This window comes from Pagrus major, chromosome 23, assembly GCF_040436345.1.
Source record: "Pagrus major chromosome 23, Pma_NU_1.0".
NCBI classification, from domain to species: domain Eukaryota; kingdom Metazoa; phylum Chordata; class Actinopteri; order Spariformes; family Sparidae; genus Pagrus; species Pagrus major.
The window spans coordinates 5,376,304-5,391,474 of NC_133237.1; the positions used below are offsets into that span (position 1 = coordinate 5,376,304).

At 41.4% G+C, this 15,171-nt stretch overlaps 1 protein-coding gene across 3 annotated transcripts in view; it reads left to right on the forward strand.

Moving 5' to 3' along the window:
- nfixb (nuclear factor I/Xb) overlaps positions 1 to 15,171 on the forward strand; it is a 147,239-nt gene that overhangs the window by 15,399 nt on the left and 116,669 nt on the right. The gene's annotated exons all lie outside the window — the stretch shown is intronic.

Here is a 15,171-nt window from a genome sequence, read left to right on the forward strand (position 1 = left end):
CCTGTGTCTTATATGTTCCTGCTGAGTGTGCTCAGTTGCTTCTCACGTCACATTTCATTTAGGCCAACTTAACAAAATAAAAGTCTCTGTTTTTTTTATGTAAAATTGCTCCTTTAACATCTTGCTGCACCTCATTAAACACTGGTGTTTGTCTTTTCAAAGCTTTTCATAATTTGGAAACAAAAGTGCTGATAGTTTTTTAATAGTTTTTTTAATGATGCAGCAGCATATTTAACACAGTCTTATTTTTATTCTCACGTTGTTGCTGCTGTCGAGGAAAAGTGTCAGGAAATTTCCACAAATGTTTCCCGAGCAGCCGGTTGAACTTATTTTGTTAGTGTGACACAATGTGGTGAAAGGCGTCTCTTCAGGTGTGAGGCATCTAGAATAAAAGTTGCCTTTTGAGCAGTTTTAAATTTCTCTTTCGTGAGGTTTGAACTCTCTTCAGTAATGATTCACCATCTTAAAACCTGCGTTGTTTTAATCATTTATCTCAGCCTACAAATAACACTTTGGCAACAGTTTGAGAGAGTGAGCTGAAGTTTTTCAGGGGGCTTTTTGTGCCACAGCCGTACAGAAATGTTCAGATTCAGAGTGAAGAAATCCAGCTTCCCTCTCACACTATTAATATTTTACAAACTCAAGTGTTCAACTGTCCTTAGTCCTGCAAAATAAAAAAAAATTAAAAATCTCAAATGTTCCCAGGAGAAAAAGCCTCTTTTTTCCTCGTCTTTATTATTTTTGAGGGTATTTCCTTCATTTCAGCCAGCCGGTGGCACCGACCTGCCCGTGTTATACAGCTGCTGGAAGTCTCACTCTTATAAAGCAGACTTGTTTATCCCTCATTGGCTTCGCCTGACAGTGGCCTGCCAGGAGGCGTTTGATGTGTAATTCAGTCCTGATTTTTACAGTGCTTTTACTAAAAGACTTTTCCTCCCATCGTACGCCTCTGACGACTGCTACCAGAGGCTGAGGCGGAGGATGCTCCTCTCATGTCTGCTTTCCATTTCTCGGGCCATAATGTCGCTCACACCACAAAGGGGAAAGCAGATTTTTTAAAAATTATTATTTCCCCTTAATTCTTCACTTTATTGAAGGAGCTGTTAGAGGCCACTTAGTGTGGTGATTTAGAGTGAAACTGATTCAGAAATGTGGAGAAAGTAGAAACAGATTGTTAAATTATGATTCCAGACATCACACATATTTCCTATAGATCAAGATAAGATGTGTGTATGAGATGTTTGACTTGCAGATTCCTTTTTAAAATGCCTCTCAGCCCTGAGTCTCTCCGGCCTGCGTCTCCCCGCAGGCCTGCAGACATGATGACTTTATCTGTAATTGATAAAAATCTTTCACAGCAGATAATCTTTGCACAAAAGAAGCTTTTATTTAGCTACATAAATTTCCCTTCATCAACACTAATTGGCAACAGAAGCTCATGCAGTGTAATGTAGTGCACATGTTGCACATAATGCTAACTTGCAGTGTGTCATTGGCTGGGCAGGAGGACGATTGGAGCGCGTGTGCAGCAGGGAAAAGCCCCTCACACTGTGTTTCTTGTCATTTTTAAAACATTTGTACCCATCTGTGTGTGTGTGTGTGTGTGTGTGTGTGTGTGTGTGTGTGAGAGAGAGAGAGAGAGAGAGGGAGAGAGGGAGTGTGTGTGTGTGTGTGTGGAGAAGAAACAACTTCAATCTCCGTGCAAACAGCACCAGCAGCACTCTCTCTCCACACACACACACACACACACACTCTCTCTCTCTCTCTGTCTCTCTCTCACACACACACACACACACTCCACACTCTCTCTCTCACACACACACACACACACACAGCATTCCCTTGCAGCACCGTCTGCAGACGGAAAGGCACATTTTGTTTATTTAATTGCTGTTAATAATTAAAAATTCGAGCTTGGACCTCGGATATGGCAACAATTGTAAACAATCGAATGAATTATTAACTGTGATAAAAGCCTTGGTGGAGAGAAGCGGCGTGCAGGGATGTGACGGACGGTGCGTAATGGAAGCAAATTACGGGCAGAGCCCTGAGAGGAGAAGGAGTGCGTGTGTGACTTGTAGTGTGTTTTTCATGTTGAACTAATTTAGGATAAAAATCACATTTATTTGAGGCCTTTTAAACGTAGAACAGATATGATACTATCGTGAAAAGAAAGTGGAAGCCAGCTCTTCTGCGGGGTGTTGCATTTTTAATCTCCTCATTCATTCTTTAAACACATTTGCAGCCTATGATTTAACGATACAGTTACAATAACCTGCCTTCACACTATTTTCTCTCATCATTTACAATTGTTTTTTTTCCATTATGTGACTTTTTTTGGTCCGTTTTTTTGTTGCTTTCCTCAAAAACCTAAAGTGTCCGTTCCCTGCAGGCCACAATGACGCAGCACAAATCTGCACCTTGAAAAAAAAAAAGCAAACTTCTTCTGGTTTCATTGCATTTCTCACTGTGTTCAGTCGTACTATTATTCAGCTCGTAATGTTGTCATCTCAGACTGTTTTCACTGGTGCGACATTTTAACTTATTCCTTCCCTCTGCCCCCCTCTGCCCGCCTGGACGCTGACCCCTGCTCTCCTCGCCTCTTAACACCCTCTCAACACTAAAGTATTACCCTACTCACCTTCTAAACAATGCCTTAGTGGTAAGTCCTATTTAGTCCCTATTTATTCCGCATTAGGTGTGTGTGTTTTCATATATTCCATCTTGAGAAAATGTTTTTTTTTCTTCCTTTCCTTTTGTGATCCTCCTGCATGCAGGGCCGCTCACGCCGACCTGCAGCTGGATTTATTTTTATGGCTCGTGCAGGAAAGACGAGAAAAAGTTGTTTTTTGGGGGGGTGGGGGGGATTATTTTTGCGCACACACACTCCATGAAAAGTTGCATTTTTTTTTCTGTGTGTGAGTTTTTGCAGGCGGCGTGGTCTGAGCGGACGACACCTTTTTTTTTTTTTCTTTCTTCATTTCCAGCGCAAACAGACCAAAACCTGGCTGCAGCTCCGACCACTCTGTGTTTTAATGTGTGCAAAAGGAAAAAAAATATATCAGATCGTGGTTTTGGAGCAGACATAGAAAGATGACATCACAGATATTACTTCTAAGCTGTGTTTAATGAAGAAGGCGAGGTGCCTTTCATGACGCTGTTTTTTTTTTTTCGTGTTTAAAAATGAAAAATAATCCTGCAATCATTTCTAAAACACCAGCCTCCATTGAGAAATCGCTCATTTTTCATATATTAATTTGAATTGCATCATTCAAACTCTAACCTGCACTGCTCCCTCAGGCCTTTCGTCTCCACTCACGCAGCTGCAAGTCCCATTCTGCCTTGATGTGCGCTGATTATCGGACAATGCACTTTCAAGAGCTCTTTTTTGTGTCGTCCGCCTCTCACAGCTCGCAGTCACCTCTGCCTTCAGGTCACCGTCTCAGCGCTCATGACGTATTGTTTTGTCCTCCCAGTCTGAGCAATGAGTTGCTTTATCAGCTCTATATGTTGCTCCAAGAGGTGTATGATATTTTTCTTACGTCACCACCAAACTTTATCGCTCCTTATCTCTGAGCTGTGTTTTCAATGAAAACATCAAAGCAGTGTATAGAGGAGGGAAATCATGAGCTCGTTTGTTTTATGTTCAAAATCTGATGAAATTAATGTAATCAATACCAGGACTTTGAAGCATTAATTGTACACTCACACATATTTGAGGTGAGGTGAACCTTACACACACACACACACACACACACACACACACACAGTGTCTCTTCCCAAGGCCTGCAAAATGAGTTGGAACAGCTGTTCAGAGGATTAAAATCTGATGGAACCGCAGTCTGAATAAACAGAAAATGTTGGATTTTTCAGAATTAAGAGACACACACGCGTGCGCACAGACATGCACAAAAGCGTACATGCAAACATGCACCTAAAAACCTCTGGTGCCATGTCTTCATGCCAATTAGGCCTGGGAGTGGTTATCCCTGGATGAGCTGGGATGCCGGTTTCCAGGCGGCTGTTTCTCACCTACATCGGTTACATTTTTAGAGCTCAAACACTAAAGTCGCATTGTGAGGAGTTAAGAATGAATCTGTATGACATTTCTCAGATATTGAATTAAAGCATCACTGTGGGGTTTGGTTCAGTTGCAGACAAGTTTAACTGTCTTAATTAAATAAATACAGCTGCAGTGTAACCCTCTGATGCCAGACACAAAGGGAAGTTCAGTTTGTGTGGATACTTGTGCGGAGAAGTGACCCGGCAGTCAGTAAAGCACTCTGCCTCCGGCCAGCAGACACAAGAATGAACTCATAGTGCGTTTGATTGACAGGTTAGGGCTGATCTATTGTGCTCGCTGGTAACTGAGTTGTGTGTGCACACGTGTAAGAGGGGAAGACAGGCAGGCAGGGAGTATAAGGGGTGAAATCGGAGTCCCTGATTGGCTGCGCTGCTGTTTTGTGCAGCGCCGGATCCTTTCCCCTCATCACGGGACACCAGGAGGTCATAATGCCAGACTGCTTGCCTGGGACACCGTGTTCCTTTTATTTATTCATTCATACGGCGTAGCCAGTTACAGACCAATCCACTGCAAAAACCCACGTCATTGAAGACGCTCAAATGTTCTGCACATTGCACTCTTGGCTCACCCAAGGTGGCATTCGTGTATTTGTGTCCTCCTTCCATCGGTGCCATTAAAGGCCACTAGCCTTGAACAAGGAGGTGGCCCTCCTTAGACACCCAACAGCTCCACCTTCAAAATTGGTCCTATGTTGTGGATGATCTGCGGTCTAACTATGTGTCATATTCCTAGGCATAACTGAGGGGGGTATGAAGGTTTCTGTGATTAATGCCTTTGTCAGTCATATACATTTTCTGCATTTATTGTCAGCTGGTGACTGGGGGGGCCACCGTGCGTCAGCTGGAGCAAATTTACTGCAATTTTTTCGCAAAGAAAATGCAGAGCTTGGTGGCGAAAACAAAGACGAGATGAGCCGGGCGCAATTTGGCAGCAGGCGATATAGATTTGAATTAAGTAGCATGTAGTTTTTATCTCGCGCTGCATGCAGAGAGAGGCAGGACCAACTGCGTCTCATTCAGTATCAGCACAGCTGTCCCAGCATCCGTGGAGAATGGATTCCTACTGCTACTGCCATGGGAGGCTCCAGCCAAGAAGAATGGGAGGATATCCAGTGTGTGCGCTCGTGTTTTAAAAGGAAGGCGAGGAGTGAGAGGAGAGAGTAACACGCTGGTGTGTCTGTGTCTGTCTGTGTGTGTGTGTGTGTGTGTGAGTGTGTGTGTGTCATGTTGTCTCCACCCGCCTCACTTTTCCTTCGTTCATGTCACCTCTGGCATGGATTAGTCTTTGGCACAACCCTGGCAGTGCCCGCGGCCCCAGCGCGGTTCTGTGGTCGCCGATATGTTGTGCTGTTGCCATGGCTACTGAACACACACACACACACACACACACACACACATACACACATGGGTGCTAAATTACATAATTGAGCTAGAATATACAGAGGAACACAAAATACTTAGTGTACAATATGAAAGCAGAGAAAGGGAAGAGGGCAGGAGGGAGGTAGAGGGTAGAGTGTATGAAGGAAGGGAGGGGGGGTCTTAATTTTAAAACCAGAAAGACAAAGTGTGCCTTCACCAGAAGGAACCTTGAGCAGACAACAGAGATACATTGGTGAATATTTGAGAGCTTTGTCATAGCTGAGCTTTAGACATCAGCACAGCGTGTTCTTTCCTCCAAATTTGAGTCATAAATCACAACAACAGTGCCGCCATTATGCGGGTTTTCGGAGCGTTGTGACAACCAATCTGACAGGGCAATTGAGGATAAGGTGTTTGTGGTGACACACAAGCAGTGTTTGTGTGTGTGTGAAAGAATGAGACGCAGAGAGAGATATGTACGGTGTTTGTATAGGAGAGAGGGTGTGGCACTCTTAGTTTACACCATGGGGCATACACACATATTTCTGACTTTACCTCACTCCTCCTCCTGGGCTCCTCAGTTTTAATAGATCTGTGAGAGTATCAGCAGTAATGTCCAATTTTAAGGCAACATTTCTGTCACTCGGCCTCAAGGGCAAAACCTTTGGGCTACAAAGTGGCGTATCTTTTCCTATTGATGAGTCTGTTGTCGTACTTTAAAGACCCCCTTCAGAATTTTTTGAGGACAGATACAAATACTCTGCTTTGAATAATGTTAGTGCCTGATATGTTTTTGTCCACCAAAAGTTTAATTACCTCGCAAGAAATTCTTAGAAAGCCGTCAACTCCCTTAATTTGCATACTGAACCATGTTTTGCACCCAGACTTGTGATGTCACAAAATCCAGAGTATTAAAAAAAGGGTTAGTTGAGTAAAAGTAAATATACATAAAATATATCATATCATTGGTAAAAGTGAAATACTTAAGTATCAAAAGTACAAGTAGAAGTAAATTATACATATATTTATTTACTGTAATGTATTTACTTTCTACTTTATATGGATCCAATATCCAGCATTTTATTGATTATCTGAATCAGTGTTTTTTTAGTCTGTTGCCGATAAAATGAATTAATTTAAAAAATGCATTACGTTGGCTCTGATGCAGCTTGCAATCTGCTAAGTAACTTAAGTTAGCAAAAAAATGTAATGGAGTCAAAGTAAAATATTTGAGTTGAAGTATGACGTAGCAGAAAATGGAAATACTCAAGTAAAGTACAAGTACCACAAAGATGTACTTAAGTCCAGTACTTGAGTAAATGTACTCAGTTACATTTCCTCCTGTTCGTATGTATGCGCTGTAATCTGAGCTTCAAGCTGAGCGCAGAGAAACTTTCCACCTGCTGCAGTTGAAGGTCAAACATCCAGAAGTGACAGTAAGGGAAACGCGTTTTTGAGCGTAGGGGAATGGTCACTTCATCACAACTGCAAATTTAATATGAGAATCAGTTATTTATTTGCACCAAAGCTACTAGTGTGAGGCCAGTAGCCCAAAACTGTCATTGCTATAAAGAATTTCAGTCAATAAAGTCACATTGCGGATTGTAAAGTGAGTAATTGTTGCACATTTCGCCGTGTTTGGTTAATTTTGTTCCGTGTCTAGGGCTGCAGCAGACAGACTGAGAAATGTGTCTGAGTGTGCTTTGTTCTTGCATTGAATAAATTTGAACGAATGCCAGTATCAACACACGGAGCGAACGTTGACAATAATTCATGCTCTGTTCTTTCTTTTTAATCAACAAGTAACGTTTCCGTAAAGACAAGCTGCATGATATCGACTTTCAAACATCTTTTGTGCGCCGCAAGGAGGAACGAAAGGCCCGAACTTGTGACCGGGCAAAACAAGGAGCGTGCAAAGCCATTGTATCAGCCCGCCACAGGTCAACAGGAACAGATAGAGAGTTGTTGTTGCAGATCACTGACGGCCCACTCAAGGTCACTTCAGTGTGGGCAATCTGGGCATGTTGTTTGGCCTGTCCTGCCTGTCTGTCTGACCTACATCTCACTGCACCAGCTAAATATATACAGTAGACCCCCCATTACAAAGCTTCCAGATTAATCTGGATGAAATCTGATCCCCGTTTCACTCTGCGTGTGTGTTTGACTGCAGCCTTCTCTTCACAAGCCTCCCAGCCTGACTTTCGATCACAGTCAGTCTCTCACACTCACTATCCGAAAAAAAGGGAAAAAATGGCAGATGCAGGCATTCACACAAACATGGGACACGCATACATATTATCATCTTGTGAATAAGACACGAGCTGGAGCCACAAAAGGTCTACCCATTCATAAACAACCCCTCTCTACATTTACAGTGTGCCTGTTTGAATTCAAGCCTAACTACGTGTACAAGCTGTATTTTGCAGTGCCTCATGCATAACACACCTGCACATACTGAATCACATGAGGCACAGGTGTGCATTCTTTAAAAAAAATTCCACACACAGTATAACTGTGTCAGCAGTACAGTGTGTTCATACCTTATTTGTATGATGTGATTATCATCTTCTAAATGTGTTTGAGTTGATTTTACATTGGGATTATGGTTGCCACTCAACACTATTGATTTTTTGAAGGTATATTTTAACAATATCACAACATTACAACATATTTTTCAATTGAACTGTCAATGTTCAGTTAAGTTTGGTCAAGTCTGGATTTGTGCTTGCTACCATGTGGGGTGTTTCAACCATTTATCCATTACTTTTACCTCATGTACTTTTTGAACTTTTACTATTTCAACTATGGAGTCATTACTAATAGTTAACCATTTCAATCATTTAACCATTCTATTTAACTACTTCATCCATTTAGTCATTACTTTTAGCTTACTACTTAAGCTATTTAACCGTTATAATAGCTAACTATCTCGACCATTTAACCATTAACTATTCCCACCATTTAGTCATAACTTTTAACTATTTCAACCATTGCTTTTAATTATTTCAAGAATTTCATCATTACTTTTAACTATTTCGACAACTTAACCATTACTTCAACTAACTATTTCCCAACTGTTAGGCGAGCCAACTTAGGCTGACTTTTTTAACAGTCTAGCTATGCTATAACGTAAGTTTAGCTAGCTATTTTAATCATTTTGGCACTACCAGTGTCTAACTATTTCAACCATTTAACCGTTACTTTAGCTTCTAACTGTTTTGGCCACTGCTTTTAACTGTTTCAACAACTTAACCATTACTTAAGCTGACTATTTCAACCATTTAGCCGTGAGTAGCTAACCACTTATTTTAGCCCATTCAACCATTACATTTACCTAATTGATTGACTGATCATTTATTACCTTATCTACTTCCTACCATTTCAGTCGTTTATCTGTTACTTTTAGCTAAACATTTATACTTCTTTGTTAGCTTGCTAACTAGTTTTCACGCAATTTAAATTACAACACTTTGTGGTCAGGTGTTGCCGTTTAGTCAGAGGTGGATATAATTTTATTCTTCAAATTGTAAATTGTATTTTTTCTAATTAGTTGAGCTACTTTCCAATCTCTTCACATGCCCCCTTGGCAACTGCGGAGGTACCCTCTGTGTTGGGGCATCAGTACTCTTGGTTCAGAATCACTGATATAAGAAGCCAGTAAAACATACATTCAGCAATACATCTATGACCTGGTCCATCCATCCATCCACCCTACCATCCTTTTATTACCAGGCAAAGCTAACATATCTGCACACCTGGTGAAGTCTGGGGAGGCCATGTAATCATTTGAACACAAAGGATTAAGACTTTATTGGAACTCTGGTAATTGGGGAATGACGGTGGTGTTGAGGATTGTTCGGTTGTCAATGGATGACATCACACAGTGACGCCACTCGATGATGTTATAGCATTCATTATCTTTTCACTGCTTCTTTGGCTTTCCTTTTAAGTAGAGGAGGGATAAAGAGGCATTGATTGGCTCGTTGATTGTACCTCAAATTTCCCGAGGCTTTCTTTCATCATCACGCTACATTACCTCATGCTGTAGCAGAGTCCTGGATATGTTGATCCTGCACAGGAGATTTAAAAAAACAGTGACCTTGCAGAAGTATAATTACATCGGCTATTTAGCAGATAAGATTATGAGCCCAGCAGTGATTATATCCACGACCCAAACTGAGCATCAACTTTTTAGTTTTGCTTTTATTCCAGTTTGCCGGGAACGTTGGTTAAAGCCTGTGATTGGGCTTAATAGGCATTTATGGGGTTAATGTTGGAGGGGAAATCTTTTCCTGTCTTGGGGGTGGGTGGAGGAACGTTGACGCTTGGAGGCTTATGAACCCGCAAGTCAAACAGTAATGAAAACAGTTGTGACCTGATTTCAAGAGCCGGGGAAAAAGACATGGAATAGTTGGGAAAGGAGGATTTAAGAAACACAGACAACAATATTTTAGGACGACAAAGTCGCATGTCTTCTTTCTTTCTTTTCTTTTCTCGCCTGTTTTCTGACATGCTTGTGTCCCCCCTTTCATTTCTTCCTGTTACGATCCCTCTCTGTTTCTGTCTGTGTATCTAATTCGGCCACCCCGTCCGGCAAGGAATAGCTGTCACCCCAGGGAACAAAGCGCTAGATCTTGGTCTTCGGAGCAGGAAGTTGGCACAAGGCCAAGGGTGGAAAATCTATACTCGGTTGCATAACATAACATATCTTTACCTCAGATGAACTCTGAGGAGGCCTGGCAGCTGTGAGCAAACAGAGCTGGAGGGCGGGAGTTTGTGTGTTATTAACTGACTCTGTTTGTGTGGAAGTGTCTGTGTATGTGTTGGTATGAGTGCGCGCTCTATGCTTCTTGTGACTTGTGTTTGCTGGCTGCTGCTGCCGCTGCAGGCCCGAGGCTGTTTGAAACCCCCTCGACGGTCAGGCAGAGTACAGTAGAGTCAAATAGAGCCTTGTTGAAATAAAAAAGCGAGGATCAGAGTAGAGTAGAGTTGAGCAGAGGAGGCCGAGGCCAAGCAGGGCTCAGGGTTAGACTCAAACACAACTCTGTGGCTTCTCCTTTTGGCCCAGCCAGTCAGTAACTACTATCCCGACTACAGCTGCACCGTACTCTGCGAGGGAATTCAGATATAAACTTTCTGCTCTGTTTAGGCTCAGAGAAATAGCTGCAGGATTAGTGTGCGTTACATGGAAAGTTGTATATTTGAGAGGAAAATTCAGCGCAGGATGAAGATTTCATGTCACTGCTGAAATATAAAACACAGATGGGCCAGATTGAGCTTTACCCTGCATGGAGTGGGACAATCTCTGCTCCTCTTTATGACAGTTTATAAATTCACATCCATTCTCTGCTCTCCCGTCATTAAGACGTCTAGCTGGTCGAGATCGTCGCCGAATCAAATTCTTACAGGAGCGCTTTGTTCTGATGTGATCGCCTGCAACCCTAATGGAGAAACAGTGCGCACCGCTCCTCTTTTGTGGCTCGGCCTCTGTTGAAAAAGGGACGTGGAGGGAACGGACCCGAGAGCGGTCGGCTGTCTGACGTGTCAAGCTGCTGTCAGTCTCTTCAGCGTGCGAGACGTCTTGAGAGAAGCCTCGTGAAACTCAAACTGGGCTCATTATGGTCATCGTCTGGAATAAAGCGCAATCATCTCGGCCACCTGTGGCAAGCTGCGGTGGAGAAAAGACTCTTGTAGGCCTTGTGGACCTGTCTGTAGAGTCAGTTCACACACATTTACTCTATTCATGGTGTTTTTTTTTTTTCTATCCCCCTGCCTTGTTTTTCCTCTCCATCTGCACACCTGAATAGACGTATTACCAAGCTAGAGTTAGGACTCATATGGGAACCACAAATTGACTGTATATTGCAGCCAGGCTGTAGAGATTTATGATGAAAGTGAATAGGGATGGTGTGGGCGGTATGCAGAGGTGCACATTATGGTGTGCTTTTTTGTTTTTTTAATACTTGGAGAGGCTGAAGGCCTTAAAAATGGTGTAGAGGAGTGAAACAACAGCAGAAAATGTTTTTCTCTTTCGGTTCAGAGAGATTATAGAAAGAGGTACAGCGCAGAGAGGAAAAGAAAGGACGGGAGAGAAGAGAGAGAGAAATGGGCTGGAATGAAAGAGGCCATAGCCTGTGTGTTGTAAATACAGTAGACTGGGGAGCACTTCATGTCCTTTTATTTTTTCTAGCAGCGTGATTTGTTTGATTTACTCTCTATCAATCAGTGGAGGATGTATTTAAACGAACTTGAAGCATATTTGAGAAAGCCTCTTTATAGCTGTGGCTGTTTGTATTCTCCTCTTACTTTCCTTGGAAGCAGACCGTGATTAAAACAGACGATATAGGCGTATTGTATTTCCTAGGGGATTGGAAGGAATGCAAATGCATCATAACCATATTATACTAGTTAGGAGCGGTGCGTGGTGCCAAGCCTCTGGATACAGGAGAGAGTAGACGCAGTTACACTAAAGGGAACCGAGACCCACAAAGAGCCAGAATCCCACAACTGCAACAACACGAGAGGATATCTGACACTGTTGGACTGTATTTGACATTTCATAGTATACACACGGTACCGAAGCCTTCGCTGCGTAAAAAGACAGGTTTTTCTCTCCATGCAGAACTTAACAGAGGAAACCCCAAAAAAAGTTTTTCTGTGTGTGTCCGAGCGCCGCAGAATCCGTTTGGCATTTTTGTTGTGAGGGAAGCATGTTGCTGGTGGGACTTTGGCCTGCACAATCCCTCCTCTGTTAAAACAATGCGGCAGTTGTCCTCCCTAACCTAATTACTCCCTCCCGGGGGAGAAAGGCAACAGCACCAAATCCCATAGTTAGGAGCTCTGATCTGGGCTCTGCTGTAAGAAAAGGCCTCATTCATTTCCCTCCCTCCTTCCACCACATATGCACACACACACACACACACACAGTCTATTTTTCACTGCGATTGGGTTTGGTCTGATAGACGCTAATTATCCTCTAATATATCCTGATATTTCTCTTGTTATCTGTTTTACTTGTCATCGTCACAATTTATTATTGTTGTAAATGGCTATCAGTGTCAAAGGACATAATTGCGTCTAAAGGTTGGGTAATGCCATTGTGCCATGAGCCCAGTGTCATAAAATGATGCCTGTACGGACAAAGAAATGGGTCAATATAACTGTAGCGCAGACACAATACTTCTTACATGTAGTAGTGTAATTTGCCCAAACTAAAACATATTTATTTTGACTCAGGTTAAGACACGACACGCTCATGTTTTATCTTCAAAATGTCATAGGATGTACCAAACAATGGGCATATGACATTCAAAACTGTGAAGGGTGAACATATTGCTGTAAGCAATCATTAACAAATAGTGACGTATAAGTTTAAAAAGAGCTTAAGTTAATAACTTTGAATAACTGAACAGAAATATAAAGAGATGAGTCACCCAACATTCATACTGCACTGTGCAGTTTTGGGGAAGAAATTTGAATCAGAACAGAAAGATCTTCATTGACTGATTTTTGAAGTAAATAGACAAACTGTCTTCATTTTCATGTCTGAATAAACTGACATTAAAGGACAACACAATTGCAAACTGTTTTACTTTGTTTATATTTGGCGGACCCTGCCACCTTTCTAGCCTCAAACAGTGTTCTGGGAACCTTATTTTCCCCAGAACATCTTTTTTTATGCAGTTATGGAAAAGATAAATGTTTCTGAGTTCGTATTATTACCTCTTTAATATTGTAAATATTAAAATTCTGAGTTTGAATTTCTTCTCTAAAACTACATAGTGCCCCTTTAAACAGCCCATTGTCCTGAGTGGTTTTCTACTGAAGGGTTTGGGGTAAAAGTAACCCAGTATTGCTATTTTGACCGAAATTGGGCCAATTTTTTACTCCGTGCTAGTGATTTTTTTTTTTTTTTGTTGTTGTTTTTTTATTTCTGGTGCGTTATTTTATGTAAACCAAAATGAGGTAATTTTGACTCAGTGTTAAACACGACAAGCTCATTTTTTTACGTCACAACATACATCACAAATAAGTTGTTGTTTGCAACATTTAAAACTGTGAAGGATCAACATAATAGTAGACTACCATTTGGTAACATGTAAATGTAAAAACAACTGTAGTAGATTATAACGCTTAACCACTACAAATTATCCAAGAGTTATATAAAAAGATAAAACTAACACTTAGCAGCCCATTTTCTTGGGTAGTTTTTAGAAACTTGAAATTTGGGGCAGATTAGAGAGTAAAAAAATGCCCAATATCAATATATTAGCAGATACATACACATTGTTTTGCAATCATCCCTTAAATGTGGTTATCAGACACCACTTGACAGATGACAGAAGATACGTATGTAAAGGGGGCAGGATATTTTACAGTTTATCAATAAACTTTATTGTCCAAAATGACATCAGTGCACTGAAACATTAAACTTCTCTGGGAATTTAGCATCTTTTTCTGAATCATAATCGGAAAAAACGTTTTTTGTATTGGCACATATCGAACAAGAAATATGTCGATACTGTTTTATCAGCAGTAGGCCAATATTGGTCGATATATCAGCCGGGTTCTAGTAGTTTTCTACTGATGGTTACTGAGTAAAGGTATTGCTGAGTATTGCACAGGTACCAATACCAATCTGTGTCAGCTTTTACCTGGTGTTAGTGTTTTTGTTTTTTTTTTACATTACTCTTGGGTTATCTACACAAACGTGTATGTGGCAATTTTGACTAAATATAAAAACAAATTACTCTTACACTGTTGCAATATATTGCCAGTTGAGTTGAGAGACATTGCAAGCAACCGAGTGCTACACTGAACCACATCGGGTCAGTTTGGACCCACTTTATAAATCACTGGGTAAAAAGAAAAAAAAAGAAAATCACTGGGTTGAGTTGTTGACCCGAACTACAAAATAAAACTCGTGCTTTGCGCTTCATCTTATTAACTAATTATGTGTAAAAGAAGATAACTTTGTAAAAAAAATCAATTTATTTCCAAATGGTGTTTTTAATCAGTGTAATCAGAGTCATTTGTAAGAAGTGACTTTAAATATTTCAACTAAAAAACTCTGTACTGTGTATTTTGTTGTAGCTTTAAGTCTTTCTTTTGTTTTGCCTCTCTCACCCTCCCTTACCTCACGTCTCTCATCGCTGCCCGCCGTCTCTTACTGGCACAGCGCTGGGTTTTGAAAACTTTATTACAGTGACTTCAGACAAGGAAGTCCGAATAGGAAGAGGGGAAAGGGATGTGTGTGTGTGTGTGTGTGCGTGTGTGTGTGTGTGTGTGAGTGCGCGTGTAGTGGCATTCACCAAAAAACAGCACAGGGTGTTAATTGTCCCTCAACCAACCTGTTTGGTTTTGTTTATTTGTCTATCCTCTCTCAGGAAGATTAGAGCAGCCATTGTGTGGAAGCTTGGGAAATAAAGCTCGAAGTTTATATTTGGAGATTGTTGCGGTGCTATGTTGTTGGTCTAGACTGTTAGGGTTTAGACGTCTTTGTTTATCCGGGAAAAAAGAAAATTCCATTTGTTGCTACTGCGATTGAGATTTCTTTCGCGAGGGGGACCTGTTCACATGTGGTACTGCGTCAAAACAATTATATCACCGAGCGGCATTTATTTGCACTTTCGACATGACATTTCAGATGCTTGGATCGACTCTGTGGCCATTTTTGTTCAGTCTGCTCCGCGCTTGGAAGTGTAACACACCACATGTCCTGGTGTA